The following is a 16,995-nucleotide window of genomic DNA, read 5'->3' as shown; positions in this document are numbered from 1 at the left end:
GCAGCAGTGTTGGAAGGATTGATTAAAGACCATGGTTTCTGTTGCCAGTGACAACTATGATAAAAGCACTTAAAAGAAGGAGGGATTGGATCCAGTGCCATGAAGATAACGTGCTGAAAAATAGCAAAGTTTTTACACCTTAAGATGAAAGTGTTTTCCAACAACACAGATGCACTTGCTCTGACAAAACTGCGGCTATGAAAAGCCTAGCCTGCTAAACACAAATCCTGTGAGTTAAGAAAAGACAAAGTACCTGTTTAAGCTGAAAAACATTAAATATTCCACCAGCTGAGAACCAGAAAGAATATTCAGTTTGTTTATAGTTTTTTAAAGAAACATTGTCTTCATGTTCAGATTAAAAATGAAAACTCATCACGGAAAGCCATGGCAGGGAGCAAGGAATTAACATGTAACGGGAAAAAGAGCAGAGCACTACAGGTGTAGGCATTCCTGCGATCATACTGATAAAGTAGTCTGAACCTGCCTGCTTGCTACAGAGAATTCAGTGCTCAGCTGCAAACAACTCTTCCTTCTTACTTGTAAGACTAAAAGATTTGAAATCTAGCTCTTACTTATTCCACTGTAGGGTTTTTTTGTTGGGTTTTTTTTTTTAAAGTCAGTCACGCCTTAAGCAGCTGCATAGCACATCTTAAAGAATATAAACCTTTCATCCACTTTGGCAAGAACTCAAACTACAATGACTGGAACACTTAAGTGAAGAGGAGAAATCAAAGAGTTACATCTGACTCTCCAAGAGAGTCTCCAGGATAAAATGAAGCCCTAGAAGATTAGGAGCATTCACACAACCTGTTCAGGGAAACCTCTCAAGATATTTGTAAATTAATGTCCTGACTGAACAATGCTTTATTCTTTTTTCTTTTTTTTTCCCCCTCCACTGGAGAGGTACCAGGAGAGAATAAAATACACTCACCCAAGAAAGCATACATCTCAGGCATGTTTTTATTTTATTATTCAAATAGACATTTTATGACCTACACCCTCAGTTTCCTATACTTAGCAAAGCTGCTCATGGCTTCACTAAAGTTTCTGCTTGCATAAGTAAGCACTTGGAAATAGCACACTAGGAAAGTTACGTGGCATTAATAGCTATGGAAGACTGTTGAAAGCCATCCAATTAAAAATTCCTGATTTTTAAATGAGGCTCATGACATTTTGGTAATCGGCTCACAATCATAGACTGTTTAAAGGAGGCAGTTCTGAAACTACACTAAGAAAGGTGTGCTTATATGGAAGCTTTTCTGCTTGGTTGGTTGGTTGTTGGTTTTGGGTTTTTGGTTTGTTTGGGTTTTCTTGTTTTATTTTTTTTAAAAAAAACACCTATTTTAGATTCTGCAGTTGGTTAGGAAAATGCATAATTTGATAGTTGCTCTTTGTTACCACCTTCTATTACTATATGGACACTACTGCATGGCCCTGGCTCAGTAACAAACTGAAAAAACCAAAATACTTATTTATCATGTTTTTTAGGGATTTATTTCTGGTGAAAGGATTTTTTGTTTGTTTGTTAAACAACATATGGCAACATTAGATTATTTAGTCATTGGTTCAGTTACACTTTTCCAGCCTTGCTCTTTTCATCTACCCACCTACCATCTATCCTTCAAACTCAGGACTTAAAACTACATTTACTATCCTGGTGAAAGTTTTGGCACAACATCAGTGTGAAAGTACTCAAACATATATATGCCAGTAAAAGTCCTGGGGACAAATACTGACTATGAGTATACTGTGGACGCAATCACCATGTCCTTAATTCCATGTCAAGCTGAGACCCGAGTACAATTATCTGGCCCTTCCTTCCTCTCCCCTCCAAGTTATAAGTGAAAGAAACCAAGCACCTGGACCCAAAGCAGCTAGAAAGGAAGAGGAGCACCCCAAAGTCCCCCTGCTTTTCAGTCCAGACAGCCACTTTTTAAGGGTGTATTTAGACAAGTAACTTAAGTTATTTGAGCAACGTGGAAAAAGTCTTTTGGCAAGAGAGAACTGCATCTACAGCCAGTAGACTTTGCTGGAAAATCCAGTATAGATTAGATCTAAATATCTCTTTCTACACCCGTCCCCACTTATCTTTATCCTGCAGTCCCCAGCAGATTCTTATACTTTGTTCAGACGCCCAACCACCTCTTAAAAGTTGGACTAAGCAGCCTGATAGAAAAGATAAAGGCTTGTCTTGGATCTCCTTTTTGCAAAGGAAATCTCTGGGAATTCCTGCAGCCTCAGAGGAGTTTAGTCAGCTTTTAAACACTTTCTGCAAAACCAGCTGGGAGGAAGGAGGAGGGAAAAAATTTTCTCCCGTGTAGTTTGATTAATACATCTCAAACCAAACTTCCCTCTCAGCAACAATTCACAAATTAACCAAACTGTAACAGTTTTGAGCAAAGGAGAAATAGGGAGTCATAGGAAAAGTAAAACTGCAGCTAGAAGTTGTAGCTGGAATTCAGACTCCAAGGTGGAACTGAGATGTCCAAAGAAAACTCCTACGGAGTGAATTGTTCCTTCTCTAAATACCCAATTCAGTAAGCAAATAAAAATGAAACATAACACTCTAAATCCTTTCCCCATTGTAAGTTTCTTCAAGATTTTGATGTTGGCTTTGGAGAGAAAGAGGTTCCTCCTAACTCATTTTCCTTCTTGAAACTATATGGTATTTCTGTGTTTCCCAGTCAACACAAAGGTCCTTCTGGTAACATGAAAACCACTGGTAGCATGCAACAAAAGCAAATGAGTCACATTCATATGGGTGTGGTGTGGTTAAGGTTTTTGAACCCAGAAAATAATGGGACTTTAATCCTAGAGTAACAAAAAACCAATGGTTTTCCTATTTGAGGAGTGGAGATTTCAGCCATGGAACAATAAACCCATGCTATTTTCAAACCCTCTGTAGAAAAATGAAACATCAGTCCTTTGAGTCAGTCACGCCTTTTAAAGACCATATGGACTGTTTTCTGTCCTGGAATAGCATTAAAAAAACCCTCTTGTTATTTCTAGAAGTTCTTCAACTACAGATAGGTGAACAAAACCCTTCTAACTTATTCACTGACAACAGTATCCCTGGATATTCAAAATATGCCCTTGCAGGTAAATATAAACATGCAAAAAGTGAGTACACAGAAATAATACTCTTTAAATTATTGTTGGTATTATTATATCCTACATATTTTGAAGAAATTATTTTCACCAAAATAAATCTGATGCTTTCTCCTGGAGAATTAATACTCCAGGAAAGGTCAAGATGCCCCATCATCTCATAATAAATATAAATACATTTTCCCAGTCCTTTAAGGAAAAAGTTTACATAGCATAAAAGTATGTTTGTTATTCTGTTGGGTTTTTTTTAACTAAAACCCAATCCCAAATTTCTTTGACATGTTATTCAAATAAGATCACACTTTTGCAAAAAGGCAAAAAATTAATTTCCCAGAATGAGCGGCTAACATCTCAAAATAGCTTTCCTCATTATTACCATTTGCATTTTAGCATTTTTCAAATATCTCTTCTTACATCTCCATGCTCGTAAAGACAAATCCAGATAAACAAAAAGCACTGTTAATAGCAGAATCAACAAGAGGAGCAACAGTAGGAGAAGTCAGATGCATAACAGGACTTGGATCTCCTTGCCTTAGAAGTCTAGCTCCCACTGAAATCAAATGTCAGGCACTGAAATTTAAGAACATTCGACAGGGTTCTTAATACAGACTTAGACCAATATAAGCCTTATACTATACATAGCATTTTTAAATAACTGATTAAATGAACATTCTTTACCAACTTTAACACAGAAAGAAAGAATTAAACTTTATCTTATATCCATTTTCTATTCATACCTCAAGAGAAAGAATTAATTACAGTTGAAAAAAAACTTTGATCTAGAACTGTTGCCATTTGCATATATGAATGGAAAAGAGAAAATTTCAAAAGAAAAAGGAATAAAAGAAATTTCTAGTGCATTTCCCATTATACAAGAAACCAATGATCAAACACAAATAAACTGCTTGGCTGCAACACATATGTCCATGTCTGGCCCTACTTTTACAGTGAATTGGAGATCTGGGGAAGTCATTCCTATTTCCAACCCATGAACCACATCCTAAAGTTTTCCTTAGCTTTCTCAGATACATGCAGATTTTGTTTCACAGGGGACAGGCTCAGGAAAATTGGTCATATCTGCCTTAATGCATGGGTTAGTATTCCACCTTCAGCATGGAGTTGTATTTATTTCCCCATAGCTGGAAGGTAAGTCTAATGCTGCAGTAAAAGATGTCCAGATACAAGCTGGGGTTTTTGCTTGTCTCAACTAGAAAAAATTGAAGCAGCTCGTAAAGTAAAGCTTATGGGGTTTTACATAGCCCTTGATCTTCTCTTTCCACCATATTCTCCACCTTTCATATCAGCAAGTTAGTAAGTGCCCTGGATTGCTCATCAGTGTGATGGTCTCTTCAGATAGCTCAAAAGTCTCTTGAGATGACTGAAAAGCAAAGGAAGCATTTTACTGAATAAACTAACAATGTCCAAGATCTCTACTTTACAGGTATCATTGTGCCTTATTAAGGTTCACACTAACATAGCACATTTTCTGTTCCCTTACTGCATAAAGTATGTTTTCTTTCTAATGTTTGTACTCAAAACAATAATTAGAGTGGAATACTCTTTGAGCTGTGCATATTTATCTGTGTATCAGATTTTTTTAAGATACAACACAGTTGAGTAGTGATCGACAGTTATAATACACTGGTCTCTATGAAGTAACACAACAGCTTTCTGAAAATAAATCAGCAGACACACAGAATCACCATCGATGCCAACTAGTAATAGTCTGGTCACGGGTTTGTCCCATTGTAAGTGACACTCCATAAAGGATGCTGAGCTAAAGGTTTCAGCTTAACGATTGCACACATAACCTTGCAAATGTAGCACAGAACATAAAACAAAATGGTAAATTCTTCAGCCTGCAAATACATTGGGGAGTGAGGGTAGTGCAAAATTGGAATAGCCATGATCTTCTCAGCACAGACTTTAATGTTAACTTTGTATTCCACTGCTAATTTTACAGCACCAACAGTGCTATTCTGTGCTATTAAATTTATGGCTGATAATTCAGCACAAACAACTAACACATCCATTTGTTATGTTAGCCAATAGCAGAACAGGCAAGCGGGTGCACTTAAATCTTCACAGAATGGAAAATTGGGTTCAGAGTCCCCTGATGTCATAAGCCACCTCTATGTTCATTCCCAAGGGAAAAGGAAAAGGGCATCGCACACGCCAAAAGCCCAAACTGACCTTGAGAATGCAAGATCCCAAACTGGTCCCAGTGATCCCACCTACTGTTCTCTACACAATTACAGAAGCCTACAGCTTTCCCCATACTCACTCCTATGACGTAGTTATGGGCTGTAAACACAAATATCAATGACAAGGTAAAACCTGAACTTTTTAGACAAATAAGCAAAAAGCCTGTAATATAAAGCTATATAACTACCACTAATATTAGTACTAGCCACATCACTTATGTGTAATTCAAACTTAAAGGTTTGAACTGTCATTTAGTTTCAGTTGACACAAGCTTTAGGTTGGAAAAATGCTACAGAAGCAGAGAAGTTAAAGCTTTGCTTATTTTACTGCATTTATTACAGAAAGCTGTCCTGGTTTCAGCTGGGATACAGTTAATTTTCTTTCTAGTACCTGGTATAGTGTTATGGTTTGGGTTCAGTATGAGAAGAATGTTGATAACACACTGCTGTTTTCAGTTTTTGCCAAGTAGTGTTTATACCAAGTCAAGGGTTTTTCAGCTTCTCATGCCCAGCCAGAGAGAAGGCTGGAGGGGCACAAGAAGTTGGCACAGGACACAGCCAGGACAGCTGACCCAAACTGGCCAAAGGGATATTCCACACCGTGTGATATCAGCCCCAGTATATAAACTGTGGGCAGTTGGCCGGGGTGGGGGGATCACTGCTCAGGAACTAACTGGGCATCAGTCAGCAGGTGGTGAGCAATTGCATTGTGCATCATTTGTTTTGTGTATTCTATTATCATTATTATTTTCCTTTCCAGTTCTGTCCTATTAAAGTCTTTTTCCCAACCCCTGAGTTTTACTTTTTTTCCCTGATTCTCTCCCCCATCCCACTGGGCTGGGGTGTGTGGGGCTTAAGTGCTGGTTGGGGTTAAAACACAACAAAGCACTTTGACCAGCTCAGGGCTGTTGGTGGATTTCAATAGCTGAGGCAGAGGTTTCTACGGAGTCTCAGGTGAAATAGGGTAGGTTACAGTCACATTCATCACATCCTCCCCACAGCGACAGTATCAAAAGTTCAATGTCTGCCCACAGGGCTTAACTGTGATTTGGAAAATGTTTGTGGGATTTTTTTTAGAAATTACATTTTCTTCAGTCTTCAGAACTTTCAGATTGTCTTATACAGGAGCTTTCCTTTTATGAAGTTAACTACTGTGGTGAACTACAAGCCAATCAAATCTACGACTACAAGCTAAAATAATCAGCAGATGCCAGAAAATGCATTCATTGCAGCTACTGGTTTGTATTTTGATACCTGCATGATGGTTTGATATTTATTCTTCTGATCCATCAGCTGGCACAACATGCTGCAAGACACGAAGGCTATGTTCCACATCAAGACTGTTGTGGCAAACATCATTAATTGTATGCCTTTCACAAATCCATTTATTTGGCTTGACCCACTACTCATTAAGTTCAATCCCATACAGAGACACACAACAGAAAAATAGCTAAAAAGCTATCCTATTCAAGCAGGCAGAGCAGTGTCACAGGTTGCATGCTCCCTGTGTATTCAACCTGTTGGCAACACAAAAAGAGCAGGCAGCAGAAACTTTTGGGCAGATTTAAAAACAACCAGAGAAAGAGGTTTCCACAAAGGAGACTGACAGGACTTGCACCACAAACACATTGCAAACTGACTGTTGCCCAAGAAATACCTGCTAATAAATGTAATTCATGTTGGATATGCTATCCAAATTTTTTACAGGGGTCAGAAGGAATGGTGCAGGGTTTACAGCTACTGTAAAGTCTCCTTTGATGCTTACGACTGCTGAAGAGGATGCTTGGCCTTTCATAACCCTTTGTGTTCTCCACAGTTTTCTGCAAGTACTTCTAGAGTTCACAATGTCCAAAGAACTGCCAACTGTCTTGACAGAGGTCCAAGTAAAAAATTTGTGAATGCATAAGAAATACCTGGGATTTTTAAAGAACTATTTCTAAGACAAATCTTGGGGGGGGAAGCAAGTAGTTAAGTATTCGTCCTTCCCATAGCTGAAATTTCAGCCTTTAAAAAAAAAAATAATCGACTTAAGAACTTCAGTATACTTTTATCCATACTTACATAATTAAATTCAAGATACATGAATAGTAAGGATATTTTTTTTAAATTAATAACTCATTACTCTTCTCCCAGACTACAAATTGCCAGACATAGCACTATCTCAGTAATCATCTGAATACTTTTAATGGCTTTTTTGAAGTGCATTCACCTGCCTGAAGTAACAAAGTAATCTTTTATCTTCAACTTCTAAAATAAACTGAACACAAACTTCATACACACTATTGGCAGATTACTGAGTTCAGATAATGACCTCTATTCACTTTTCCAACAATCTCATGCAGTTATCTCTGTATTTGCCTATATGCATTTTTCCATTCAAAGATTAAACATGCTTCAAATTTTCTGATGATTTCATGAAAATATAGAACATTAATGCAGATATAACTGTCTTCTGACATCCAGTTTTCTGAAAACAGATGACATCTCTCACTGGCTAAACTCATGTCTCCAAAATGCTACTAAAAAATGTAATTTCTAGTTATATCAAGGTTTATCCTCAAACATATTAAGAAAACAACAGATTCTGTATAATTTGCATTAATTAGAAGATATTGTGATAAGATTTGTCAGGGAAAAAAATGTTAAAGTTCTTATGGATGACATTATTGTCAGGGAAACATATTTTATACAATTACTGTCCATTCATTTTTTTTAGGACTGAACATACCTTTTTAAAAAGTACAAAATTTAACTTGACAAAAATTTAAAGAAATCTGATATGGAAGCTGGTATTTGAACTTTATCTCTTTTTAAGATGCATCCATCAATTTTTTCTGCAGTAACGAAAGCAACAACTCTCTTCCAATTGTTGTGCTTACATGACAACTTAACTCTACTGAGCAAAATCACCTTGCTGAAATTGCACTTCGGTAATAAAAATCCTTTGTTTCCCTGTACCAACATCAAAACAGAGACTTTTTGTTAGGCAACAGATTTGAACACAGTCAGTAAATTATGATTTTGTTCAATGTTGACATGGTTTCACTCTTTCATGGAAAATCAACTACTAAAAACATAGCTAAGCAGGCAAGTAGTTAGGGAATGTCTGAAATCGACTTTTTGCAAGTATATGCACACATGACCTCAAATCATTGTTGTTAAGGCAAAGGTGTCCTAAACAGCTCATTTTTCAAAAAAGCTATTTACCGTAAGACTAAAACATGAGGTGATACACTGCATAAAAACTTCTGATTTCAGAAACACCTTGACACTTACTGATTTCCCATTTAAAGAATACCAAACCAAGAACATTAACTGCTTGAAAACCTTCCAACTACAGACTTTTATCAACAGTTACAGGAAAGTTATGACTCTATAAACAAATCATCATTTCTTTTTCATGATGTGCAAACACTTCAACGAGAAAGTCTTTGTCAGGATGAGCAAATGACACAAAAATAGATATGCTGCAAATGGATTTATATAGGAAGCCTTCATAACAAAAAGCAAGCACTACAGCATGCAGGAACCAAGCTGCAAGATTTACTTTCAAATTATAACATTCTTGGTATTATTCTGTTATTGTTTTCTTATCATTTAGCTTGATGTGACTAGCAAATTTACTGCACTCTGAAATTCTGTTTGCTTTACAAAGTCACTTCACTGCTACAAGAATTGTAACTGGAAATCTTAACATACTTCCCACGGCTCTTTTCCTTCAGTTTTTATATCAAATTCTTTCTTCTCTTTAGCATCTGGGTTTATTAATTTCCAAATAACATCCATCTTCACAAACATCATAGTTTTGAGTGTTGTTTAATCACAGATTTTGAATTCCATTTGTCGAAAGGAATTGATGACTGACTGTTGAAAGTTTTCAAGTGAATTACATTAAATATGAAATACCTTATTCACCTTCTTGGTGTGAATGTAAGATGCAAACTTGTGTAAATAACAGGCACCGTAGTTCCATCTAGTGACCAAGTAGTCTCAAGTAAAATATATCACTCTCATCTTAAAAAAGACTGGTTGGAAATTTCTTAATATTTCAAATCATTTTGAAGATATGTAAACAAAAGCTTTTCCATTAATTACCACAAATTATGTCTTCAGTTGCAGCACCATAGTAGTTAAACCTTTGTCAGGTTTTTAGCTTCTGTCATCCCAAAGCACATTAAAAAAGTGTATTTCAAAAGGGAAAGAGAAAACCCACATATTTAAAATATAGTGGACTACAGTAAGTATATTAACATGGTACTGTACATGTTTTCACTGTGCTACAACAGAATGCTTTACTGAATTATGCATTGCAAGAGACTATAAAATAAGACACATCATAAAGGACTGCATATTAAGAAGCTGTTAATCATACCCCATATTTAGGTTTTTATATCAATTAGCTTATGCGTAATGTAAGATCAGGAAATCAAGACAGCCTTTCCAGTTTACACATACCAGATAATTGGTAGTCAGAGCTAAGGATTTAGGGCATGATTCAAAGTGACACTTTACCGGGTAGCAACACAGGGATCTAACTCTTATTTGTCATTTAAGTCCAAAAAAAGATTTACGATGACAGAAAAGGAAGCCTTAGTGTTGCCAAAGTGTTTACAGACAGAAAATGAACAGGCTTATCCTCATTGCCAACAGCACCATCAAAACTTGGGGGCTGAGTGAAGCAAGAAGAACCATGCCCAATGCTGGCAGCGACTTTTTCCTGCGCCCCTCACTCTTCATTGAGGTGAAGGAGGCAGCAGCAGAGTAGACAGCAGTTATTCGGTTGGGAAACACTGGGGCTAAGCCTCCCTAGGACAGAGAAATTTCCATGTTACTTCCACACCATGATAACGCATGGACAGCACTGATTTGCTGAAAATATGGGGAACACAGGGGACACGAGAGGTAAGAGAAGTTTAAAGGAGCTGCTGCTTGGTCTTTTTCTCTGGTGGTAGAGAAATTGCTTCCTCATTGGTTAGGATCTTAATGCCAAGGCTGTACTTCAGTGCTGGTTCCTGAGATGTGGGACTCCCCACCTGCAGCCCCTGCAGCACAGGTTGCTTAATTATTCATACAGAATGAAAGAGTTCTGTGTCCGACTACTAAGGGGCACAGACTTCACATTCCCTCAGGCAGAGAAAGGATTACAATCCAGGCAACTGGAGTATTTTCCACTGAAAAACAGAACACTTTTATATTTAATTTCAGCACAGAAAAATATTTCAATTCAGTTAAATTCAGTTATATCCAATATAAATCCAAATAGTGTTTAGGTCAAAAATTTGGAAAATTATGCAAGGTAATAAAAAAGACCTGACATTTACATAAATGAGACATGATTATTCCCATTATACCAAATGGTACTCTCCCAAATAATATATTTCTTGGACAAAAAGAGCCATATAATACATGAGTTCTCAGCTTTTATAAAACTAGCAGCGTCATCTACATGTTTCAGAAATTAAAAGAACCCAGCCAGAGCAGAATTATCTATATGCAGCTTTGTATGAGCTGTTGCATAGAGACCTGTGCAATATTTATCAAAGCTCATTTCCTTGCAGAAAACACAGGTCTAGGGTCAAAGCTATTTGTGAATTAGGTCACAATTCAGCAAATAGCTTTAACTGAGAAAAAAATAATAATACAGAAGTCAGAAAGTTTTCCTTCAGCATTTTCCTTCAAAAAGTTAAAATCCAAGATCATTTTGTTTGCAGGCAAGCTAAGTATTCTGTGCTATTCTCAGAATATCTACACTTTGTTCATTTTGCTATATAAAACCATTTTTGGTCTGCTGCATTCATGACCTTTGTAATACCGGGTGATCAAAGATTTAGATCTCATTGCATCAATATAATTTCTCCCTATTGCATACCTTTAGCAAAGGGCAACATAAATACTTGTGCCCTAAATTCACCTTTTAAAAATATCTTTCACAAATACAAGTAGTTTCAGACAAATATTGTCTTAATGGCAATAAATATCATTAAGGACATTTGCAGGAAGCAAAACACATTCTACCATTTTTTCTGGATCAGGTCCTAGCACATTGGTGTTACCCTCCACGCAGTGACTACAAACAAAAGAGGAATATACAGGAAGAGTCAGAAAACATACAAGAAAAGGCAAAAGTTAAACACTTGACATATATCATGAACAATTCAGTCTTTCACAGGTTTGCTACCATTCTCATAATCAAGGTAACTAATTATTAAATAATCAAGAAAAATAGTTGAAATCCATGCAAGACAAGCACCAGCTCAAATATCAATCTACCAGGAACCGGTATAAGGAGCAAATGCTGCAGAAGCAAAGACTGCAAAGATGCCTGGAAGTCAGTCACTGTTTGTGTGAAGGAGCAGCATTACAGTAAGCATTCGTATCTCCATTGCTTAATCTTCATTAAGCTGATAAAACACCAACATGAAGCCTCTCATGTTAAGACCCAGCAAGTTCTGAGTACATAAAGCAATAGCAGAAAACACCAAGCCTATGCACTGAATAGGAAAAAGAGAAAACCGTTTATGGCAAAAGCATAATAAACACAGCAGCTCATCTAAAATATAAAATAAATAATAGTATAACGGTTTGATGTGATAATTGCATTGGAATAATGGCTTCAGAGTCAAATATATTAACAGAAAACTTTTATTTTCCAACATTAAACAGTCAAATTATGGTCAGGGTTTCAGGTACAAAAGCCTCAACCTGTCTGGTTATGACAAAAACAGTAGGAAGTGTACCCAGAAGTGTGAAAACATGGACAAACACACACAAACAGCTAAGCAAAACAGAGTTTTGGAATTTAAATCAGGTCCGCAGCCCCATTTCCAGCTTGTGACACTTGGGCCTTCAGGTGCAGGTCAGGATGGGAAATAGCTGATATTCCTGTGACTGCTGAGTCCCTGCCCCTGCCAGCACTAGTTGGTTAATGAGAACTCTGAAATTTCCTTCAACCATTTGGAGATATGATCAGAAGCCTACCACATTACAGAAGATTACACATGTTCTGTCTGCCCAGGGAATTTCACTGACCAAATCATGACTTTTCACTGAAGATAACTAAAGTGGACACTGACAGCCTCTGTGCTTACTACAGCTGGCAAACAGTCGCACCCAACTTAATTATGCCAACAAAGTCTCTTCACATACCATTATAGATAAAGACTACAACAGGCTTCAGTCACAGTCCAGTCTTCCAATTGTTACTGAAATAGAAGTCATAGTGGATAAAATAATTTAAGTATGGGCATTTATCTAGAGAATTCTGTGACAGAAGTGTTACATCTGCCTTGTATTCAATTACTTTCAGTATCTCAGAGTCCCCTATTTAAGGGGACAGAATTGCATACTACAAGAAAATTATTATTTGGTTACCTTATCATTAACAGTTTGCCTAGGAAGAGAGCTTCAACTACATCTAGAAAGTCTTAGAAGCAACAAACTGAACATGCTCCGTAAGGATTATAGTGTAAACCACGTTGCATTACAAGTATGCAATACTGACCAGTAAAAGGCTAAATACCGCTTTGCTGCTCTTTAATTGGATATCAATAAAAAGATAGTCTTCTAGATACAAGGTTTACTATTGATTTAAGTCCGCATCTCAATTATTGTTTCAATTTTCTCTCCAACAGGTTCAAATGTTACTGTTTCTAAGTGACCTCACATATAAAGGCTCACATATAGAATGAGGCTGCAAACCACCAAAAGAGGTTATTTCCTATATTTTTATATTATCCATACTGAATGAATACTAATAAAGGAGAATGTGTAAGTTACATCAGGAACCAGATAAGCAGAATAACCAAAATGAGGCTTCTAAATTATTTAAATGCATGTAAAAAGTAGACATAGAATAGTGACCAGAGTAAAACTAATTCAGGTTTTGGTTTTGTTACAGTTTCATTAAATTCCGTCAGAGTAATTTGAGGAATTCAGAGCAGCTCAGTAGGATTCAGCGTAGCTGCATATATCATATAAATCCCCACTGCAGAAGTTGTCTGCAACCTTGGTGTTGAGATCAGTTTCATTTTCCACAAGCCAAAGGACAAGGAACTGTTCAATCAGCTAACAGCCAGCAAATATAAGAGTGTAGCGGGCCCAGACCGATTACACTTCAGAGGGATTTATCACTAGGAAAGGCTAATTAATATCTTTACTCCCTCCATCTAGATTTATTTTAGGAGACTGAAAGTTAATTCTACTTTGTAAGTCACAAGAACACTACCAACTATTAGCATCTTGCCAATAGCAAGAGCTTCTCACTGTAATGGGACATCACTAGCCCCCTCTGCAGTATGCATTTCAGAGAAGGCTGCACCTTCTCTTCATGTCTAGTATTTCAATCCTTGTAACTAGGTCTCATGTTTGGATTTGGACTGCTGGCACGCACTTACCCAGTTTGTTTCAGAAAATACCAGGAGACTGCAATTAAAAGAACCTGATCCTTCCAGAAGAGACAGAAGCCCATATGAAAACTCCCCCGTGTGAGCATCCAGGTTCCCCTTGCTTGCTGCACGTGCGCTGAACTGGGGCTTTCAGCTGCTGTAGTTGTGGATCTGCCAACACACAGGTACAACTCAGACCTCTGGCAAAGAGTCAAACACCACCTTGTCAGTCTGTTTTGCAGATGGTCTCTAATCCTCATACTCAGGAGAGCAAGACTGTTTAAGAAAGAGCAGCATTAACAGGAAGAACATTCACTAAAGCTTGTATATTCAACATTTCTTTCTTCTCTGTGTATTTTTGATGGACATCTGGTCTAGCAATATTCAGGACAGCCATCATCTGATTTTCAGTCTGTGTTTTTGCCCCCCCTCCACCTTCTTTGAGGCAATCAGCAACTGCAGCCTGGAGTGTATTTTAAAGATTAATTTTGGTCAGGTATTAAGCAGTTCTTTATAAACTTTGTTCTCTAGAAAATACCACCTAGTTTACTGCTTTTTTCAGTCTGGCACCTTGAAAAAGATTTGCCATAAGGGGCTTTTCTATCCAGGAATAAGGCTGCTTTAAAATACACTAACCTATTTGGTGAAGGCACTGACTTAAATCCTCCTATTGGTATCTTATAAACTAAGAAACTGTATCCAATGCAGAAATAAAAACTGGACCAATTTAGCTAGAACTCCATAAACATAGCACCTAGGAAGGAACAAAGGGTGAGGAGGGGAAGGGCAAATAAGGCAATGCTAATATACAGGTAAGAGTCTGACCTCTATCTGGAGGCCAACTAACAGAATTTGACCCACAAATTGGAAGGCAAGTGAAAGCAGCAAGAACAATATGAAAGAAGCAGAACAAGGATTAGAGTCTTCACAGGTCCTGCAACTTACAGCTCCCCTGTAATTACAACATATCAGTCAATCATAAATAGATCATTCACGGAATACGCCAAGATTTTGAAACATTTTGTTTTAAAATGAGATGGTATCAAGTTATTCTTAGAAAACAGGTACATTAATGCCATAATTTCTGAAATATTAGTGCCTTCAGTGTTATGAAATGTAAGAGCTGAAATCCGTTTCTGATTGGCACTACGTACCAATAACATGCCTAGCCCACAACATAGAAGAAAATAACATTTTTATTGAGACTGACTAGTCTATGGTATAAATTCAGAGTGCTCTGTGCGGTAAACAAATTTAAAAGATACGGATTGTAATCTATTCCAGCAGATTATCCATCTAAACATGTTGAAAATAGGCATTTGCAGTACAGATATTTGATCTTGAAAATTAAAGTTCTGTTGTACAACTGCTCAAGAAAAAAACCAAACCAAAAGAGCTTTCTTTATAGCAAAACTACACTACAGATAGACAGAGTTTTTGCCAATTTCCTACATTCTTTTCACCCTTAATGAACAGGTCTCATTCTCCTTTTTAATACAAACTGCAGGACAAATCTTTTTTCAAATAGTTTCTAACAGCATAATCCACTAACATTAAAGCAGTCTACAGAACAGATACTCCCTAATGCATATGGATATAATAGATGGTATGACAACTCTGTAATAAGGAAAACAATTTAAATCAAAAGAGACACATTTGCTTCCTATCACTTTTGAATAAACATTTTGAAAGCAGGTACCATATAGGCTTCTTGCTCCTCAGAAGCAGACAATCTTTTTCAATTCAGCTGGCCTTTTTGTGTTGTTCATTCCCTTCTTGGCCCTAGCTGAAAAAGTGTGTTGGTTTTTGCCTGATCTTATGGCTCTTGCTGTACCATCAGTATGGCATGACAGCAGTAGTGCAGGCTGAACATCCAAGCACTCCTATGGCTGGATAACACTATCCAACTGGTAGCAACTACTGCTCTTCCTAGCACCTTTTCCTATTTTATGCAATTCTAGTGGTATGAATTACATGTACCAACATAGTGAAGCAAAGTAGTATTCTGCATAAGGCAATGAAAAGGAAAGTCAGTCTTGGGGCTGGGGAAGGGCTGTCACTAATCTTTCAACTAAGGGGAAAAAGACAAACAAATAATTAAGTTTTCTACACAGAAACAGGTCTCAAGCAGCCTTTTCTGTATACCCATTCTGAATTGCTTTTTTATTTGGCAAGACTGGTCTGATTTTGCAATCACCTTTCATGATTCAGTGATATGAGGCAGAAACTAGCAATGCTGTTTACTGCGTTGTTCTGGACTAACAAACCTTGACTATATTTACTTAACTGGTAGATAAACAATTTGATTGCCATGGTGGAGGTAGTGTATTTGTTCATATATGGCTCAATATGCATTTTCCTGCATATGGTAGAAAAAGTATTTTGTCTTGGGTTTCTTCATATTTAGAGATGATGTCAAGTTCTTGCCTCTTATTTTAGAAAAATTAGTCAAAGCAACTAATCTAGTAAGATTCCACACATGATTTCAGCAGCCTGTTGTCCAAGCAGATGAAAGTAACATGCACCAGTGCTGGTTTTGAGCTGGTTAAACTGATCACTATCAAACAGCTTCTAAACCAGAAGATGAAGACAGTAACTGTACTTAAAACTGATGTTTATGTCAGAGTAAAATGAGTTTGAGCTTGTCAGGACAAAGTTATAACAGCAAGAGCTGTTGACAAGTCACACCAACAGAAAACTTTTCAATTAATTTTACATGACATTTTAATGAAGGATAAAGTTACTAAGGCCTAAGGAAAATGGTTGTTCTCTCAATTCATCTCATTTGTAACCATGCACAAATCTAGAAATAGAAGTGAGAAATGAGAATATGTAGGCTTACTAACATAGGCCATGACAGATCAACCTGATGACTGCATAAAAATCAAGTTTCATTTATGTTTAGTGAAGTATCCTCAGGGAATTAGGACACAGATCATGCACAAAGTTAAAAACAAATTATAAGGCAAGTAAAACAGTAAGATACGAAAGTCCCAATACCTACGCTGGATTACAGCCAATTTGTACTTAATACTCCTGTTAACAACAGATTAAAGTTGTTCAAAGATTTGAACTTTCGTCATAAAAAATGGAAATCATCAAAACAGAGAAGCAGCAGACTCTCACACAAAAATAGACCAAGATGTAATACATGAAAGTACACATCGCAAAGTCATATATTTCAATTAATAAGTTTTACTACAAAGTAGCACGTACGAACAGTGACAGAGGGATCCAAATGCAGTTAAAAGCAGTAACCATGAGACATCAAATGTAGTAACAGTTAATAAAGAGGTAAG

This window comes from Buteo buteo, chromosome 20 (assembly GCF_964188355.1).
Source record: "Buteo buteo chromosome 20, bButBut1.hap1.1, whole genome shotgun sequence".
NCBI lineage: Eukaryota > Metazoa > Chordata > Aves > Accipitriformes > Accipitridae > Buteo > Buteo buteo.
This window is presented reverse-complemented; position numbering follows the sequence as displayed.